General features: G+C 37.5%; 1 protein-coding gene across 5 annotated transcripts in view; it reads right to left on the bottom strand.

Annotated features, from left to right (window-relative positions):
- Positions 1 to 21,651, bottom strand: part of AUH (AU RNA binding methylglutaconyl-CoA hydratase) — a 185,186-nt gene that overhangs the window by 44,669 nt on the left and 118,866 nt on the right. The gene's annotated exons all lie outside the window — the stretch shown is intronic.

Here is a 21,651-nt window from a genome sequence, read left to right as displayed (position 1 = left end):
AAACAGTGATAAAAAATGTCCCTGGCCTGAAGAAGGAAATAGACATACAAGTCAAGAAAGCTCAGAGAATCAAAAAGATGAACCCACAGAAGCCACCACACACTAAGGCTCATAATAAAATGCGAAAGGTTAAAAACAAAGAGAGAATCTCGAAAGCAGCAAAAGAAAAGCAGTTAGTAACCAACAAGAAAGGCTCCCTTTAAGTCTGTCAGCTGATTTCTCAATAGTTTGCAGGACAGAGACAGGCATGAATTTTTCTCCTTTTAATTTTTTATAGGAGTTAATTTGAGCAAAATAATGGCATATGTTGGAAAGCAGAATGTCAAATACTACATCATGAAATTTTCAAAGTGATGAAAAGTGAAGTCCTACAACAGAGAAGTTATTGTATCTAGAAAAGTTATCATTTAGAATTGATGGAGAGATGAAGAGCTTCACAGACAAAAAAAAGCTAAAGGAATTCATCACCACCAAACCAGTATTACAAGAAATGTTAAAGGGACTTATTAAAGAACAAGAGGAAGAAGAAAAAGAAAAAACATAAATCAGACAGCATAGCAAAAAAAGAGAACTCACAAAGAAAAACACATAATAAAAGCAGTAGCTCAATCAACTATAAATACAAAGAGTAAAAGGCAAAACTAGGAAGAACAAGTGTACTTACAACAGTAAATTAAGAAGTATACAGAAACACGCACACAAAGGAAATAAAGAGTAATGAACAAAACATAAAATGTGAGAAGGGGGAATAAAAACAACAGTGATTTCAGAATGTGCTCAAACACAAATGACTCTTACCACTGTGAGTTACAGCAAAGGGAGTGCTACAGACATGTTGTAGTCTTTATGAAGCACATGGTAGCTACAAACCAAAACCTGCGAGAGATATATGCAAAATGAGGAGAAAGGAATCCAAGCAAAACACTACTGAAAGTCAAGATACAAAAGAAGAAGGCAAGAAAATAAGAAAGGAAAAGAAACTAAAAATAATCAGAAAACATTTGTAAAATGGCAATGAGTACATACCGGAGAATAATTATTTCAAATGTAAATGGTTAAATGCTCCAATTGAAAAGACATAAGGTGGCTGAATGGATAAGAAAGCAAAACCCAAATATATGCTTCCTACAAGACACCCACTTCAGATTGAAAGACACACACAAACAAAGTAAAGGGACACAAAGTGATTATTTCACGCAAATGGAAATAAAAATAAAGCTAGAGTAGCAATACTCCATTGGACAAAATAGAGTTTAAAACAAAGATTGTGACAAGAAACAAAGAAGGACATTTCATAATAATAAAAGGATCAATCCAACTGGAGGATATAACCCTTGTAAACATCTATACAACTGATATAGGAGTGCCTAAATATGTAAAACAAATATTGACAGGCATAAAGGGAGAGATCAGCAGTAACAGAGTAATAGTAGGAGATTTTAATACCCCACTGACATCGATGAATAGATCCTCCAGAACAAAAATCAACAAGGAATCAGCAGCTTTAAATGACACACTAGACCAGATGGATTTAACTGACATTTCAGAGCATTCACTCCAAAGTAGCTAAATATACCTTGTTTACAAGTACACATGAAACATTTCCTAGGATAGACCACATGGTAGACCACAAAACAACTCTCACTAAATTTAAAAAGACTGAAGTCATATCAAACATCATCTCCAATTATAATGGTATAGAACTAGAGATCAATTACAAGACCAAAACTAAAACCACATGAACATGTAGATGCTCAATGAATGCTACTAAACAATGAATGTGTTAACAACAAGATAAAGGAAGAAATCCAGATACATTGAGACAAATGAAAACATAAAGACCCCAGATCTATGGGACACAGACAAGCAGTTCTAAGAGGGAAATTCATAAAAATACAGGCCTAACTCAAGAAACATGAGAGCTCAAATAAACAATCTAACCTTACACTTAAAAACCTTACACTAGAAAAAAGAACAAACAAAGCCCAAAGTTAGAATAAGGAAGAAAATAATAAAGATCAGAAAGGAAATTAATGTAATATTGTCAAAAAAATGCAGATCCATGAAACCAAGAGCTGGTTCTTTGAAATGACATGCAAGATTTTTAACCCTTTAACCAGAGTCATCAAGAGAAAAAAAAACACAAAAACAAAAACTGAGGAACCAAATAAATAATATCAAAAATAAAAGAGCAGAAGTAACAAATGATTATAAGAAATTACTATGGAAAATTTATATGCCAAAAAATTAGACAATCTGGCCCTGACTGGTGCAGCTCAGCTGGTTGGGTGTCATCTCCAAAAGCCAAAGGTCACTGGTTCAATTCCTGGTCAGGGCACATGCCTGGGTTACAGGTTCTGTTCCCAGTTGGGGCACATACGAGAGGCAACCAATGATGTTTCTCTCTCACAACAATGTCTCTCTCTCTCTCTTTCTGCCCCCCAAAAGTCAGTAAACAAAATCTTTTTTAAAAAATTGGGCAATCTGGAAGAAATGGATAAATTCCTAGAAATATACAATCTTCTAAGAATGAATCATGAAGAAACAAAAAATCTGAGTACATCAATAACTACTAACAAAATCAAATTAGAAGTCAAAAAACTCCCAACAAACAATAGTCCTGGACCAAATGCCTTCACAGGTGATTTTAGCAAACATTCAAAGAAGAATTAACACATATCCTCCTTGAATTATTCCAAAAATTGAAGAGAGGGGAAGGCTCCCAATCTCACTTTATAAGACCAGCATTACTCTAATGCCAAAACCAAACACACACACACACACAACATAAAATAAGAAGAATATTATAGGACAATATCCTTGATAAAAATAGATTCCAAGATCTTCAAAAAAATTAGCAAACTGAATTCAACAATACATAAAAAAAGTCGTGTACCATGATCAAGTATAACTTATTACTGAGGCACAAGGTGGGCTCAATATCTGCAAATCGATTAATGTAACATACCACATAAACAAAATGAAGAATAAAAATATGTTCATATAAATAGATACAGAAAAATTTTGACAAAATCTAGCATCCATTATGATTAACAACTCTCAGCAAAGTGGAAATAGAGGCAACATAACTCACCATAATAAAGGCCATATATTACAAGCTCTCAGCTAACATCATACTAAACGAGGAAAAAATGAAAGTATTTTTTTTAAGATCAGGAACAAGATCCACTTTCATTACTTTTACTCAACATAGTATTAGAAGTCCTAGCCACAGCAGTAAGGTGGGGGGGGGGGGGAGAAATAAAGGGCATCCATATTAAAAAGGAAAAAGCATTTGTGGATGACATGTTACTATATAGAGAAAACCCTAACAACTCCACCAAAAACTATTAGAACTAATACATAAATTAAGTAAAAAAGCAGAATACAAAATTAGTATTGAAATATTGGTTGCATTTTTACATATCAATAAGGAACTATCAGAAAAAAGAAACAATCCCATTTACAATTTCATCAAAAAGAATGAAACACATAAAAGTCTGATTAAGTAGGTAACAGACCTCTACTTGAAAAACTATAAAAGGTTAAAAAATTAGGAAGGATACAAATAAATGGAAGCATATGCTGTGCTCATGGGTTGGAAGAATCAATATTATTCAAATGTCCATACTACGCAAAGCAATCTACAGATTTAATGCAACCCCTATCAAAATACCAATGTCATTTTTCACAGAACTAGAACAAATAATTCTAAAATTTATATGGAACCACAAAGTGCTGCCCCCCAAAGGGCCAGAGCATACTTTTTTCTTTTATTTTTTAATATATTTTATTGATGATGCTATTATAGTTGTCCCATTCTCCCCCTTCTTTCCCCAACACCCTGTACACCCTCTCCCACCCACAATCCCCCCCTTTATTCATGTCATAAGTTCTTTAGCTTCTACATTTCCTATACTATTCTTACCCTCCCCGTCTATTTTCTACCTACCTTCTATTCTCTGTACCTTTCTCCCCTCACTCCTCCTCCCACTCCCCTGTTGCTAACCCTCCATGTGATCTCCATTTCTGTCATTCTGTTCCTATTCTAGTTGTTTGCTCAGTTTGCTTTTGGTTTTGCTTTAGGTGTGGTTGTTAATAATTGTGAGTTTGCTGTCATTTTACTATACAAGTTTTTTATCTTCTTTTTCTTAGATAAGTCCCTTTAACATTTCATATAATAAGGGCTTGGTAAGGATGAATTCCTTTAACTTGACTTTACCTGAGAAGCACTTTATCTGCCCTTCCATTCCAAATGAAAGCTTAGCTGGATAGAGCAGTCAAGGTCCTTGCCTTTCATGACTTGGAATACTTCCTTCCAGCCCCTTCTAGCCTGCAAGGTCTCTTTTGAGAAATCAGCTGACAGTCTGATAGGAACTCCTTTGTAGGTTACTGTCTCCTTATCTCTTGCTGTTTCTAGGATTTGCTCTTTCATTTTTATCTTGGGTAATGTAATTATGATGTGCCTTGGCATGTTCCTCCTTGGGTCCAACTTCTTTGGGACTCTCTGAGCTTCCTGGACTTCCTGGAAGTCTATTTTCTTTGCCACATTGGGGAAGTTTTCCTTTCTTATTTGTTGAAATAACTTTTCCACTTGTTGCTCTTCCTCTTCTCCTTCTGGTACCCGTATAATTTGGATGTTGGAACATTTATAGATGTCCTGGAGGTTCCTAAGCCTCTCCTCATTTTTTTTTAAATTCTTATTTCTTCATTCTTTTCTGTTTGGTTGTTTCTTTCTTCCTTCTGGTCCACTCCATTGATTTGAGTCCCAGTTTTCTTCTAATCACTATTGGTTCCCTGTGCATTTTCCTTCATTTCACTTAGCGTAGCCTTCATTTTTTTCATCTAATTTCTGACCAAATTCAATCAATTCTGTGAGCATCCTGATTACCAGTGTTTTGAACTGTGCAAGTGATAGGTTGGCAGCCTCTTCATCACTTAGTTGTATTTTTTCTGGAGCTCTGATCTGTTCTTTCGTTTGGGCTTTTTTTTTTGGGGGGGGGGGGTCAAAGTGCCTGTTAAATAGCGAGGGGTAGAGCCTTAGGTGTTCACCAGGGCGGGGCAACCCAGTTGCTGAGTTGTGACATAGTATGTGGGGGACGGAATCCAAGAGGGAAAAATGGCACTTGCTCCTCTCTCTGTGGGATTTCAGTCCCTTCTGCCGCTTCCCCCAAGCAAACTGGATCTTTCTGGTGCTAATTCTCCTGTGGGTGGGCTTGTGCATGTTCTGGGACCCTGTGGGTCTCTCCAACAAACTCTCCTGTGAGGCTGGGAGTCTCTCCCAGCACCTCAACCCCCACAGGTGTTTTCAATCAGTGCCCCCAGGCTCTATTTCTCGGCACTGAGACCCTGGTTGCACAGTCTGTCTCACTCCCCAATTTTCTCCTGGTTTATCTGCATGCGAATGTGGGGCCACCTGGTCAGCCTTGTGAATAGTGCCTCGCTTCACAAGCGCTGCCTCACTGGGTCTGTTGCCACCCCACACCCAGGGTCTGCCAGTCGGCGCCTGTGTGCCCAGGGTCCGGCCACTGCAGTCTTGAGTGTCTGTGATGCCTTACTTGCCCAGTGCCACCACTTTTTGTGCCACGACCCCTCTCCGCCTAGCTGCCTGACTCCACCCTTCCTACTGGTCTGGATGAATGTGTCTATTTTAACTCCTTGGTTGTCCGACTTCCATACAGTTCAATTTTCTGTCAGTTCTGGTTGTTATTTTGTTTCTAAATTGCTGTTGTCCTTATTTTGGTTGTGTGAGGAGGCACAGTGTGTCTACCTATGCCTCCATCTTGGCTGGAAGTCCCCCAGCCAAAGCATGCTTGAGACAGAAGGATCTTGGAGGTATCAAGCTATCTGACATCAAACCACACTGTCAGTCTACAGTAATCAAAACTGCATATTACTGTCAGAAAAACAGATACAGAGATCAAAGGAACAAAAGAGAGAGCCCAGAAATAAACCCATGCCTATATTTGCAATTGGTCTATGATAAAGGAGGCAAAAATATACAATATAGTAAAACAGTCTCTTCAATAAATCGGGTTGGGAAAACTGAGAAGAGGGAAGGGAAGGGGAGGGGAGGGGAGGGGGAGAAACCAGACCACTTTCTTACATTATATACCAGAATTAAGTCAAATGGACTAAAGATGTAAATTTAAGACCCCAAACCATAAAAACTTCTAGAAGAAAACATAGGCAGTAAACTTTGTGACTGCTTAGCAATATTTTTTTTGGATATGTCTCCTCAAGCAGGGGAAACAAATAAAAATAAACAAATGGGACTTTATCAACCTAAAGGGTTTTCTACGCAGTGAATAAAACCATCAACAAAACGAAGACAACCTACTGCACAAAAGAAGATATGCAACAATAATACATCCAATAAGGGGTTAATATCCAAAAATATGTAAAGAATTCATAAAACTCAACACACAAAAAATACAATTAAAAATGGACAAAAGACTTAAACAAATATTTCTCCAAAGAGGACATGCAGATAGCCAATGCACATATGAAAAGATGTTCAACGTCACTAATCATCAAAGAAATACAAATTAAAACCCAATGAGACATCACCTAACACCTGTCAGAATGGCTATCATCAATAAATCAACAAACAAGTGTTTACAAGGATATGGAGAAAAAAGGACCCTATTGGTGAAAATACAAATTGGTACAATCACTATGAAAAAACAGTACGGAGTTTCCTTAAAAATTAAAAATAGAACTACTTTATGAATCAGAAATCCCACAAGAAATCCAAAACAGTAATTCAAGAAGATATATACATCCTTACGTCCATGACATCATTGTTTATAGTAGCCAAGATATGGAAGCAACCCAAGTGTTCATCTATAGACAACTGAATAAAATAGAGATAGTACATATATACAATGGAATATTACTCAACCATAAAAATGATAAAGTCTTTCCATTTGCAACAACATGTATGGACCTAGAGGGTATTATGGTAAGTGAAATAAGTCAGAGAAAGACAAATACCATATGATTTCATTTATATGTGGAATCTAAAAAACAAACAAACAAAATAGAAACAAACTCACAGATGTGAAGAACAATCTGAGTGGTTGGGGTCTGGGTAAAAAAAGTGAAGGGATTAAAAAGTACAAATTGGCACTTACAAAATAGTCATAGGGATGTAAAGTACAGCATAGAAAATACAAGTCAATAATACTGTTAAGAACTACGCATGGTGCCAGGTGGCTGAGTAGATTTAACAGGCGATTACTTTGTAAGTTATATATATGTTTAACCACTATGTTGTACACCTGAAACTAAAATATTGTATGTCATCTGTAATTGAAAAATAAGAACATTAATAAAAACAAAATCAGAATAATGTAAGGCACACAAGGCACACACACTTCTGCCATCCTTCCATTTTGGCAGACTTTTGTCCCCTCACTATTCTCCAGTGCAGGCCTACCTCTACCTTACCGTGTTATTTACCATACTATGGCTTGTGTTGTATGAAAAGGTCAGTGGTAGAAAAGATGTGGAGCTTATTACAGGGCACAGAACTTGAGAGGAGGCTGCCTAGGCCAGTGTCTTCACCCTGGCACTTTCTGGGGTCTCCTTTGTAGAATAGCCTGCTTTATTTTTTTCACTTTGAACAGAAAACAAACAGCAAAATGAACGAAATAAAAGAAGCATGATTTTTCACAGTGGCTAAACTATAAACTAGTTATAGTTAGCATTATTCATTATTGAGGGAACCACCAAACCTTCTGTGAAATAGTAGTTCTCCCTTATCCACAGGGACATGCTTCAATACCCACAGTGGATACCTGAAACCATGGACAGTACCAAAGCCTATATAATACTATTTTTTCCTATACATGTATACTGATGATGAAGTTTAATTTACATGTATAAATTAAATAGAGTAAGAGATTAACAATAATAACTAATAGTAAAACAGAACAATCATAATGATATCCTATAATAAAAGTTATGTGAACACGGCATTAATGAGTAATATAAGGGTGACTGAACACAAGCAGTGCAACACCTCAACAGTGGATCTGATAACTGAGACAGCCACTAAGCAATTAACAGGAGATAGCCTAAATGGCATGGAGATGCTAGACAAAGGGATGATTCCCATCCTAAGTGGGATGGGACAGGACAGTAAGAGATTTCATCATATTACTCAGTACAGTACAAAATTTAAAACTTACAGACTGTTTATTTCAGGAATTTTCTGTTTAATATTTTTAGACTTTGGTTGACTGCAGGTAACTGAAACTGCAAAAACCAGAGCCACAGATAAGAGGGGACAATGGTATAAGATTTTGTTATTCAGAGAACTAGTCAACAACTGTTTCATATCAAGTGAGATAAGCCATTCTATAGAGCATATCCAAGTAAGATGAAGCAACTCCAACTAACTGAAAACAAATTATTTTTGTAAAATATATCCATCATCCAGTTTTTCATAATTCTAAGTCATGTCACAAGAAAACCTGTCAAGAACAAATAACCTTCTTCCCATACTCAAAACAAAACAAATGTATACTATAAAACAACTAAGATCTTCCTGAACCATAACATATTATGACAACACACATATATTCTCCCACACCTGTTGTTTTTTTATGTTTGGCTAATTTATGAAACTTAGCCAATATGTAATTTTAAAATGTTCACTGTATAATATTAACTGAATATCAATTAAAATAACAATTTGTCATAATAAAATATTGCAGAAAAACCCCAAACACTGGCCACCTATAGAATTCCTCGTTACTCATTTTGCTTCTAGTTACTCATCTTGCTCATAAATAAATACACTTCAGCTACAGGTTTAATAAATGTTTTTATATATTCGAGTTTCATATTTAAAACTACGTTAAGATACAGCTGGACATAAAATATATGTGAAATTAACTTGTATAAGTGCTGACGCTCTTGGTCCTTATTATCCACATCTCACAACTAACTTCTTAAGCACACTGCTGAGTATGGGCAAATGTCCAGGACAAGAGAGATTACCCTCTGCCTTGTACTCCTTTTCCCAGTGTCCTGTTGATCATACACCACCTATGAGACGCTCCAGGGCAGCAATTCCTGTGCCCTCCCCATTCCACAGACACAACAGGTAGTCATTACTGCCAACCTAGCAAGAATAATTGTTCTGTTACTGTCACTACACAAAACATGCCTATGTCAACATGGACGGACAAAGGTGTTCCTCTAAAAAATTAAGTTTCAAATGCAAATTTAAAATTAAGCCATACTGTCAGTATTTAAAGTGGAAACTCTTTAAACACTGAAAAAAAGACATTGATTACAAGTTTAAATGTAATTTGTGAACTTTTCTAGGGTAGATATTTGGCTAGCTCACAGCTAATTGCTAGACTATCTTTTTAAAAAAGCAATACAAGTTAGCTGAAAATTCAGCAGGGGAGGGAATGGGAGGTGGAGACAAAAACAGCAACGAGATAGAGGAGGTGGCACAATCTTACAGCAAAGGCCCAAAGTCAGGGCTAATAAGGCACAAAGCCAGGGTACAAACCTGGACAGTTGCTCCACCTGCCATTCTCACTTCATAGGATGGAGGATGACATCCTTGACCCCCAAACACACAAGTGTGCACAAGTGCGGATTTCACCCATCCTTTCTATCTCAAATGGGCAATGGGCCCCTTCCATTCTTTTAGCTTCCTCAGACCTTTACTTCGCTTCTATGCAGCCTATCCTTCCCACTAGTGGAACGCTATAGCCATATTCTTCCCAGGATCCTTAATCTTAAATCGTCTCCTTAATCTTACCATTGTCTTGACTTTCATTGCACCCAACTGGCAACTCTCAACTGCGCAATAAACCACCCTTTTACCTTCTCTGATTCTACATCTGGACAGTACAACACTGCTGCAGGAAATCATGTTGTCTATGGAATGGCAATATTCAGAGTTCAGTTTCTATTAACAGGCAACATCCCTGATCAAGGGATGCCCTAATGGGCAGCCCACTCTCTTGCTGCCTACATAAGTGGACCTACACAGGCCCACTTCCTTACTCCCTTCTCAGCCTATGAATGTCTCTCATTTCCTCTTCTAGTCTCACACACACACACACACACACACACACACACTTGGCAGGACCTTTCCCATCTCCTCCCTCCCTCCTGGTGTTTCTGTCTAGCTCTCAGGCCTTCAATATCCAATTCCAAGGTCCTCCATCTGCACTGATCCCATCTGCTCCTACCCTGTGTCTTGCCAGCCAACACCACTGGTCTCAAAAGAAGGAAGCACCCCATCACCAGCTTAAAAGAAATCCCTTTATCACCTCTACAGTGGGAGACCTGGAGTCACCGTATTGTCATTATTCTCTATTAGCAACCCCTCCTGCTGACTAGGCCTCCTTTTGACTGTAAGCATGATCCCTTAATTCCCACAGATATAGGATTCACTCATTATACATGGACCTTCAGTTACAGGACACCCAGTAAACACATAAAGTATAATGGTACAGATCAGCATTTCACAAATGATTTTTGCTTGTCTATCTGGTGGCCACATCACACGTTTCCATTGAAGAGAGATGATTTCATAGAAACTAAACTTATGTGTTTCATTATTTTGATTTTAAAATGATTTGTGACAATAAGACACAAGGGATACCAACTTCAGGTTGAAAAGAGCATCTGTTTCAGCAGAAGTAAAATACTGGCTATAAAGTAGTTGTTTATTTTAACCTACATTTCTCAAATAATTATGAAAAGTTTTCTATCAAAACAAAGATATACAAGAATCAATTTGGTATTAAAACTAAGAATGGTATAAAAGAAATTTTTGATAAGGATAGGTATCCAAGTAAACAAACAGACTGGCCCTTCTGGATGGCTGAGCCCAGTTGCCGCACACCCAGAATGTGCCAGAACCAGCCAGTGAGAGGACGTAGCACTGGAGTAGAGGCTGAGTCACCCTAGTCATCTAGGAGGTCCATCTTGAAACAGCCAGTGGGCCAGCTACCAGACATGTGAGCAGGAGCAGCAGGACCAGACTTGCCAGAGGGGCCCAGCCTAAATCACTCATGCTGGGCACGTGAGCTATATAAACAGTCATTATTTTGATCCAATGACTTTCAGAGTAGATTGTTACACAGCATTATTGTGGCAACAGAGATCTGGAACGAAGACAAAATTCCCTTAGGGATAATAATCACCAGAAATAAAAACAGGCATGTCTGTACTTAATTTTTCCTGAAACATGTCCTTAGAATACAGAAAGTAAACCCCCAGAGAGCAAGGGAGATTTGCATCCACCCTCTCAGAAGCCAATACACGGAAGAGATGAACCACAGGTGAGGACAAAGACAGAGGCCCAATCTGTCTGGCCACCAGCTTTGTAAATGAAGCCTTCCTGGGTGCAGTCACACTGAGCAGTCAAGATGGAGACCACAGAGCCCGTAACACTTGATGAACATACCATCTGGTCTTTTACAGAAAAACTTTCCCCACCCTGATAAACATGACTGGAAAAACACAAAATGACAAGTCTGACCTACAGAACCCTGCACTCTAAATTTTACTTTCAAATACATGTTCAACATGTATGAAAATTAACTGTATGCTGGATCACAGAGAAAAGCTTAACAAAGACACAGTAATTTATAGTCTATATTCTTTTTCTATTAAGTAATAAAGATATCAAACAAAAAGTTTCCAAAGACATGTTTCAAAATTAAAAATATACAGATATGTTAAATGATAAGTAAATGTATTAAATAAGCTAGCTAAAACATAAAGCTTTTAAAACTGACTTGTGATGAAGTACCTAATATGGTAATATTCATCTATAAATTTAATTAAAAATGAATAAAATCTAACAGATTGATTACAACTTCGAGACAGCAACTAGAGTCTATGGATCAGACATTTCTCCCACTGAAAATGAACAAAAATGTCAGTTAAAAGCACTAAAGATTCTAAAAAAACAAGGAACTCCTAAGCCATTTGAAGGGTGAACACTAGGAATTAGAAGCAAGCAGAGCCCCCAAGTCATGTATGTTCCAGGGTAACTTACAGGTATTTCAAGTCGGGCTCCTGTTTCAAGGTTTGAGGGCCACAAGGATGGAGAAGAGAAGTCAGGGCCAAGTGTGATTGAGGCAGGGAGGCCAGAGGAAATCTGCCCACTACTTCAGAGGTCTCTGCTCCAACAGGAAGGTAAATCAGACCTTCACCCTCATAACCACAAAGGACTGTGCAAAAGCTTGTGTTGGTGCTGAACAGAATAAAAGGGGTGGGGGGAGAGAAAAACTCCCTGGGACATTATGGCCACAGAACTACCATTGTGTAGTTCTGCATAACATTGTCACAGAATCCAGGCACTAATGGACTCTGAAGAACTGAATGTGACCTGAAGAATCCAAATGGCACTCACTGTCTTCCAGCAAATAGCAGAACAGATGCAGACTTCTCTGGGGGAGGGCATGTTCATCCCCATCAGAGAGCCCATTCATGGGGAATGGCCAGCAAGCAGCCAAAGATATTCAGGCACAAAAAGAAAACAGACAAGAAGAATAACTAACAGACACAATACAAAGAATAAAAAGAACCACACAGACTTCAGAAAAAGAATGATCAGATATAGATTTTAAAACAAGTATGTTTATCACATGTAAATAACTAACAGATTTGAAGATATTCACGGGAAACTAGAAAAAGTGACATAATTTGGGGTGCCCAACCTTCGTCCCGTGAGCCAGATGTAGCCCAGGACGGCGTGAATGGGACCTGACACAAAATCGAAAATCACTTAAATCACTGAGACATTTTTGTGATTACATGTCACAATGTATTTAATGTGTGGCCCAAAACAACTCTTATTCCAGTGTGGCCCAGAGATGCCAAAAGGTTGGATACTCCTTAATTTAAAATGAGCCAAACAGAATTTCTAGAAAGGAAAAACACAGTAACTAAAATAAAAAACTTGACAGATTTATCCGGTAGCAGACTGAAGATAGCAAAATAAAGCAAAGTAAACTGGAAAAAAGATCTGAAGAATTATCCAAAATGTACCACACAAGAAAACAACAGTGATCAGGTCTAGTATAACTTTGATCAAGGTCTGAGAAGAAAGGAATGAAGGAACAGCAAACACAGTATTTCAAGAAATATTGGTTGGCTCAGCAATGCTCAGGACATTTCCAAAAACAGTGAGGGATACCAATTCTGCCCATGAATTAGAAGCAAAATAAATAAAGTGAAATCCACATCATAATAAAGAAAATGAAACTCCAGGAAGCCAGAGATAATGAAAAAAATTAAATATAATTATGAAAGAAAAAAAACTATGGATTCTTTCAAACAAATAAACAAAAGCTAAACCAGAGCTGACTTGTCTGGCACAGAAGCTGAAAGGAGTGGGATAGCATCACACGTTTGAAAGAAAACAAATACCAACCTACAAGTCTATATCCAGCTAACATAATCTTTAAGAATGAAGACAAAGCATGAGAAAAAGGATAAAACTGCATTCATTTCTCACAACATGTATCAGGTTAAACACCTAGTAGTTTGAGATCCAAAAGTAAAACAAAAAAATCCAAGGACTAAAAAATGGAAAGAATTTTTAATAACCTACGTCTATGTCTCAAAATCTGTTAAGTAATAAAAAAGATGGACACATTAAAAATACTTTTATAAAGAAAAAAAGAAAAGACAAAATCCTAAGCAAATTAAATACAAATGGTCAATGTAAAAAAAATTGTAATTGCGAAAAAATCACAAGTTAATAATTCTTTTTAAAAATATAAAAATTTTAAAATTATAGTCAACATTCAATATTATATTAGTTTCTGGTATATAATATAGCATACTGGTTAGACAATCATATACTTTTCAAAGTGGTATCTTCAATATTAAAGTGCATCATACACAATTATATCAATATTATTGACTATATTCCCTATGCTGAACTTTACATCCCTGTGACTATTTTTTTATAACTGGTAATTTGTATTTCTTAATATATAACAAAACTACTATAAACTGAGGCTGATAAATCAATTTGACAATAAGGGAAGAAGGCAAAAATTATGAACAATTAAAAATTCAAATGGCCTGAAGGGCACCAGCATGCACTATTCTAAAATATGCCACTTTGGCAAAAGGATCATTGAGCTGAAGGCAACTGAGGAACAGGAGACTCTGAAAATCTCTAAAAATAGAGCATAAGTTTTCCTTTTGAAAAGGAAATGTACATTTATAAAGGAAATTTCCATTTGTAAAGTTGTCTCCCTCTCCAGTACCAGGAAGAAGATAACTCTTAACTCTTACCAATGGAGAAGGCAGACTTAAATCTGTATTGTGACTATACCTTACTGAAATAACCCATTTATCATACATTACCATACATACATTTTCCATAACCTACCCACCATCAAAAACCAAAACCCCTTTCCGTTTGTTTAGCCTAAGATGGTACATAAGCACTCAAATTCTAATCACCTCCTTGAGTTACTCATGAGTTTCTCTCTCATGCACATGTGTGCCCCAAGTGTTAAAATTTTTTTTCTCTTGTTACTTTTTTTGTCAGTTAAATTTCCAGGGCCCTAGCCAGAAAACCTGGGAGGGTAAGTAAAAGTGTTTTTCCTCCCCTATAGGCCCTTAAACACATGAAAACGGTCAACTTGACTTAATAGAGAAATGCAAGTTATCCAACCTCAAAAAGCCCCTCCACGTATGTCATATGGGCAAACACTCCAAAAATGGATGATTCTCTGAGCAAGGCTGCTAAGCACAAGCTCTTATAGCCCCTACACAGCAAGGCTCAGCAATATCCAGGAATACCTACCTTCGGGTCTAGCTATATCACTGCTAGGGCTCTACTGAAAGACTGACTAATAAAATGTGAAATGACATGACCTATGCACCAGGTTTTTCATTGTGCCATACTTGTAACTACAAAAGAAGGAACACAAGCTAAATGTCTATCCATAGGGAACAGGCTGAATATATTATAGCACATCTACAAAATGGAAAAAGGAAATGAGAAGACATTTACACAGCTATAAAATAAATGTTACATATATATAACTCCTATCATATCTTACCATATGCTTAGCATACAGCATATGCTTAACTTTTGAAAAAAATTTCAAGTTGTTTTCTAAATTAGTTGTATCATTTTACATTCCTCTGTGCAGTGCCCAAGTCCCAGATGCTCCCTGTGCTTGCTAACACTTGGTATAGTCAATTGTTTTCACTTTAGCCATTCTGACAGGAATGTACAGATTTAGTGGTATCACCCTGTGGTGGTAATCTACATTTCCCTTACAATACTGAACACCTTTTCTGTGCTTATTTGCCACTCATTCATCTATCTTTGATGAAGTATTTTCTCAAATCTCTTGACTATTTTTTAATTAAGGTGTCTGTCTTCTTACTGTTGAGGTTTGAGACTTCGTTACATATTTTAGATATGACTCTTTTCAGATATAGGATTTACACACATTTCCTTCCAGTCTGGGACTTCTCTTTATATTAGTCTCTTAACAATGTCTTTTGACACCAGGTTTCTTAATTTTGACCAAGTAGAATACTTCCATTTTTTTTCTCATACAAAGTGTCCTTTTTATGTCTTACCTAAGAAATCTTAGATTTCTAAATAGTGCAAAGATAGTTTTCCTAAATTTTATGGCACAAGCTTTATATTTTGTTTCACATGTAGGTCTATGATCCACTTTGAGTTCATTGTTACATATGATGAGACCTATGGATTAAAGTTAACTTTTTGCATACGGACAACCACTAGCTGAAAATACTCTTCTTTCCCCCAGCAAAGCCTTTATACCAAGCTTTCTTTTCAAATGATTAACTCTGTATTATTTATTCCTTTTGTCTTTACTGAGAATGTCTCAAAATAAAGTACATGCCTTCTTCCTAATAATATCTAAAAGTATTAGTAATAAAAGAAAGAAAAACTAAAAGCATAAATTCCTAACAAGGTTGTATTTCTGACAAAGGGCACCCTAGCCTAAAAGCTACAATACAGAGGAAGCCTGTGGGGATGGAGTGACTACAGAGGTAGTAACGACTCAGCTTAGGACACTGTCAGGGCTGAGTGTGAACAAAGGAATTTCAGAAGCTGGCTAGTGAGCCTTATATGTTCTGACCATCTCTCACTTACAGAATACTAGTTTTTGTCCTCACTGTTTCACTTTAAAATGTAGCTGAGCACACATGCACACACACTATAATTAGCAAGCTGGCACAATGGCATTTCTTCCTGTTGGTCAATAATGTAACACAGCATCTAGGTCTATAGTAGACAGCTCCATGTAAATGAAGAAGAGGGAAAACCAGAGTGAGTGAAGGAAGAACACAGTACTTGTGAACACAAGCCTAGCGCTCTGGAAGATCTCTGGTGGCCCTGAGAATACTAAGCCACAATGACTCTGCCATACTACTAAGGAAACAATACCTCATGTCAATCCCCATTTTCCTGTTACTTCACCTCTGCAGCTCTTCCGCTGATTACATAAAGTTGTTTCTTCCCCCAGATTTTTTTCTTAGAAGTAATATAAAAATAGTAATAATAGAGTCACATTAGAAATTTACAGATTATAAATGTGACCACAAAAGTATACTTAAACTATTCAAAATGTTTATAAAACACCATTTTCCTTAATTTTAAATATTATTTAAAACTGTAAAGATGTACGGTTACTTGGAAGTTGTAGTCTTCACTAAACTCTTCTTTTAGAAAAAGAAAAACATGGGCTAACAATAAAATTGTCTCCAGGTCTAGTCTGGAAGGGCAGAGACACTGTTAAGGAGCTGGCCTCAACCTAAGAAGGCAGGCAGTGCACCCAGAGCATCCTGTGATCCCTTCCCCTCATACTCCTCAGAACTCACCCATCCCAGCTTACCATGATGTGTGCAGATTTTTCTCACTCCTCTGAAATATTCTTTTAATGCCACAATCATATCAAGCCATTCTGCAGAAGGCCATAAAGGCCACTATATCACTTATCAAACATTTATTACATTTTTAAAGTTCTCATTCTCTGCCAGGTCTGGTGCAGGATCAGAAATGACAGAAGAACTTTCCTTCACTGTTTCCACACACAAATGCAGCTTGGTCTCCTGTACCTAGGGAGCTGCAAGATGCCTGACCTGTTAGTCTAAGTTGCATGTTTTGCACATTATTTTATTCTAAATCACTAATTAAAGACATTTAAAAACGTTGAGGGCACATTCATTATGTTTTCTTTTCTCTAGAAAACAGTACCCATAATTTTAATCTCATTAAATAGGAGAAAATTTCCTAATGAATCCCTGATGTTCCTCTTGATGGCAGACACTAACCCCCGAGGCAAGCCTTCTATCAGACCAGGGACTACTGAGATGTGCTGACTTGCCAACACCCAGAAAGGGTTACAGAGTTCAGTTCTAGAAGACTAATAGTATACATCAATATGCCCCTCTGGGTGTTGTGAAGGCAAGTTAAGTGCATGATAAAGAGAGGAAATCACTCATAAACAAACTGACAACTTCCTACAGAATACAGAGAAGCTGTGAGCCTATCAATGTGCCTGCTGTGGCCTCAAAGAAAGGGAACTGTCTGGCAGCCCAGAGACCTGGGACTGCGGCATCCCCACAGGAATGCCACTTCACCTTTGTGAATCTCAGTTTCATCATCTATTGGGGGAGGAAGGTAATAACCTTGCCATGGTAAATATTCTGCACAATCAACCACCTCGGCTCCTGGTCAGTCCCTTTAGGTACAGCAACAATGCTCCAAGGACCCACAACAACAGCAAAGGCCTCCCCCACAATCTGGGGTGCACCAACACATGTCTGAGCACTGGACTGTTGGCCAAAACATGAAAATGGATTCTTCCCTTCTAATTATATCTCCAGTACAGAACTTTTTCCTCTCCTCCTCCTCTCATAGGTCCTTCTACAATGCAGAGGCTGCCAAGGTGGTATGTTTTCAGAGTGTAAACACTCATAGATTTACTCGTGTTGGATCTTTACTACTTACAAAGTAGCTGGGTTTCTTAGAGGAGTCCCTGGAGAATGAGAAATACAAGTCAGTCACTGGCTGACCGTGTATTCACTATAAAAGCCAGAAGCTGTAGTTTCCACTGATATAAGCTCCCAATGAGCCTGTAAAAGAAAAAGGAAAATGGAGCCAAATGTCGAGTACAGGCCAGGAGAGAATGTTCCCTTTACTCCTGCTCCTCCTCTCTGTTCAATTTCATCTCCTGATAACCCTACAGCCTCATAAATTCCATTCAGCAAATCTTCTGATCAATTCTTACACAGAGCAAGCAAAAAATAATTCACATTGCCTCCTAAGTGCTGTGATTATGCCATTATAACATCTGAGGGGTTACATAAATATTTTCCCTCTTCCAGTTCCTTCAAAGTCCCCCTGCTCTTAAGTGGCTCTCAATGCCTAGTTAAGCTGCAAAAGCTATTGAGGAAATCTATCAACCTAACAATCACTTTTTTTTCCTCTTCTTTCTTCTCTCTTTCCTTCTCTCCCTCCCTCTCCCTCTCCCTCTCCCTCTCCCTCCCCCTCCCCCTCCCCCCCCCTCCCTTTCTCTCTCTCTCTCTCTCTCTCTCTCTCTCTCTCTCTCTCTCTCTCTCTCTCTCTCCCTCTCAGTGGTAGGGGGAAACAGAAATCTTTTTTTGTTTTTTTACTTTTCCTTATGATCACTGAACATCTACATGGCAATAATGGCACTTATGTGCCAGGCCCTGTTCTAAGTACTTTATAGGCTCATTTAGTTCTCACACCAGCTCTTCGGAGTGGTGCTACAACCTCCACTTTAGGCCCAAGAGGCAGTCATTTGCAGAGATGGGTATTCACACATAGGCATCACTAGTCATTCTCTCTGAGCCACAAAGACTATGTGGCTATCCTTGCTGGGTCCCAACTTTTTAGCTGCAGGAGCAAAAAAAAGAGTGGGGGAAATATATGTGAATTACCAAGATGATCACATATTAGAATAAAAAGCAAAACAATACTTGAAGTCAACACTATTAAGATACCACTGGATATGAATATAATATACATTTTGACTAAATTAGAACAAAGGTATCATAAAGCCCCAAAGGCAAAAAAATAAAGCCATTAAAATTGACCTGTGGCCCTGGCCAGGTAGCTCAGTTCACTGGGGTATCATCCCAATACACCAAGGATGCAGTTTCAATCCTCAGTCAGGGCACATACAAGAAGCAACCAACAAATGCATAAACAAGAACAAAAAATTGATGCCTCTTTCTCCAAAATGAATGAATGAATGAAGCTTTTAATATGAAGGGATTAAAACAATCTTTTAATTTTCAGATTTTTACTACTGGACTATAATCACATATGCTATAGATGAATTGTCTAAGGAGAACAGGCAAATTTTTGTTTCTATACCTGCTGTTATTACTAGTATTATTTTTATTTATCTTTTTATTTAAATTCAAAGTAATTTCTCATTTTAAAAGTACACAATGATCTATTACCTTTTAGAAAATAATTCATCATACAATTCCTTCAACAAGGTCCTTTCATTGCTTGAAATGATTAAGTTTACACAAATTCTATAACAGTCCTTCAGAAATACAAGATGGTAAAGCAAATCTAAATCCAATAAATATTTCAACCTCAGACTACATGTTAGTCATCCAAGAGAAATTTGGGAAAATTAATTTGGCAGTCACCATTCTCACATTCAACAGAATGCACAGGTTTGGATTCTCTGCACAGTATAATATGAAGCAAGTGAACAGCTCTCTGGATTTATCAGATATCCTGATTTCAGATATTCATACTTATCAATAAATCATGACTTATATCCTAAAAATAAAGCCTGTAAATAATATTTTTCTTTATATTAAGCTTATAAACACATTCCACAGAACCTCCGTAAAAGCACAAAACAAATTATGAGGTCTGACCAAAGACTCAAGAAAAGAGAACACCTGTGAGATTATTAATGGGATGGAGGTGGCACTGCCTGCCTCATCACAGCAGCCTCCTTGCCCAGAACAGGTATCTCTGCTTCAGGTGAACCAGCTTCCTATTATGTGCAGTGAGGAGCTGGCTTTCATGGCTTTGTGGCTCTTCTGTGTCTAGGGAGCCCAGGAGGACTGCAGGCAGCAGCAGCTTTGCAAGCTGCTCACTGAAACAGTTTCTTCTTTATCCCCACTCAGCTCCTCATGAATCAACACTAAGAACCTCTTTTCAGACTCGTCCACTGAAGTTATCTAAATACATCACTATGTCATATATAATCTTTGTATTCCTTAAAATAAGTGTTAGACAAGTAATTCTGCATGTGAATCATTTTATGGTATTAAATAAAGCATGATTCAAGAAAACAAACTATAAATATGTAAGAAATTAGCAAAAGAAAGTAAGCTAAAGTAATAATAGGAAAGAGTTACATTTTAAGCTAATTAAAATAGAGATAAAACTAATGTCCTTTTTGCATATTTAAAGATCCATATACAAACAAATTAGTGCAAAGAATGTAACAAAATAAGTGTAAATTATTTTGAGGGCACAGGCCTATTATCAGAAAAATGAGAAAAACCCCAAAAGTGAAGGTAATCTCTGGATGGTGTGCATAAATCTGCTTACCATAATTTTCCAGATTCTGTGATTTAATGCTAAAATTATTTGAAAGGCATAAACCAAGTGCTATGGCAGGGAGCTAGGAAAGTCTTTCTGGAGGAGGGTGAAGGGGCTGGTGTGGAGAAGGGGAGAGAAGATGAGGTACTCCACCTGAAACTCAGCTCAAGGTCCTCCCAACACCAGCAGAGGTCTTGGTGGTTGAGATGGACCATGGGGATGAAATGAGAAGGGCAAAACTGGATAGCAAAATTCAAGTCTTTCAATGCTAGGATGAGTTTATGCTTTCTTTGGGAAGCAATGTGAGGTACCTAAAGTTTTAGAGTAAAATCAGTTTGGCATTCATTATATGGGACATAGGTGTACCAAGGAGAGGACATAATCCCAGAGACCAATAACAAAATGCTGGATTAGCTCAGGTGGCAGGTAATGGGAGTCTGCATTAACAGACTGGCAGCAGAAACAAACATGAATTCTAGAGTAAGAAACGGCTAATCTAAAATTGCAAAGTGTCCAAGTATTTATCTCTTCAATTAATACAAAAAGTAAACAATGGTCTATAATGGCAATCAAAAATCTGGAATTTATTTATAAAAAATTGTGTATTTATTTTTACATGTTTAAACTTCAGTCACCTTCAAAATACTCTCCATTTGATGCAATACACCTATTGAGACACTTTTTCCCCTGCTCAAAACACTTTCAACTCATCCATTTTGATGCCTTTTAATGCTTCTGCCATTTTTTATTTTACCTCTTCCACATCAGCAAAACATTTCCCTTTCAAGGACTTTTTTCACCTAGGGAAATGACAAGTAAAAGTCACTTGGGGTGAGATGGGGTGAATAGGGAGGGTGGAACACTGGTGTCATGCTGTTTTTGGTCAAAAATTGCTTAACACTCAGTGCAGTGGGCAGGTGTGCTCCTAAATCACCCATCATGAAATGGGCAAATGGTTCAAAAAAGGTTCACTGAAGCAGAACACAGCCTCTCACACCACCACCACCAGTTGCTAGACTGTTACAGATGGGTTCCTAGAACACTCACCT

Source organism: Phyllostomus discolor, chromosome 3, assembly GCF_004126475.2.
Source record: "Phyllostomus discolor isolate MPI-MPIP mPhyDis1 chromosome 3, mPhyDis1.pri.v3, whole genome shotgun sequence".
In the NCBI taxonomy this organism is placed as follows: Eukaryota; Metazoa; Chordata; class Mammalia; order Chiroptera; family Phyllostomidae; genus Phyllostomus; species Phyllostomus discolor.
The sequence above is the reverse complement of the archived record's forward strand: the minus strand, read 5'-3'. Positions and strand labels throughout refer to the sequence as shown.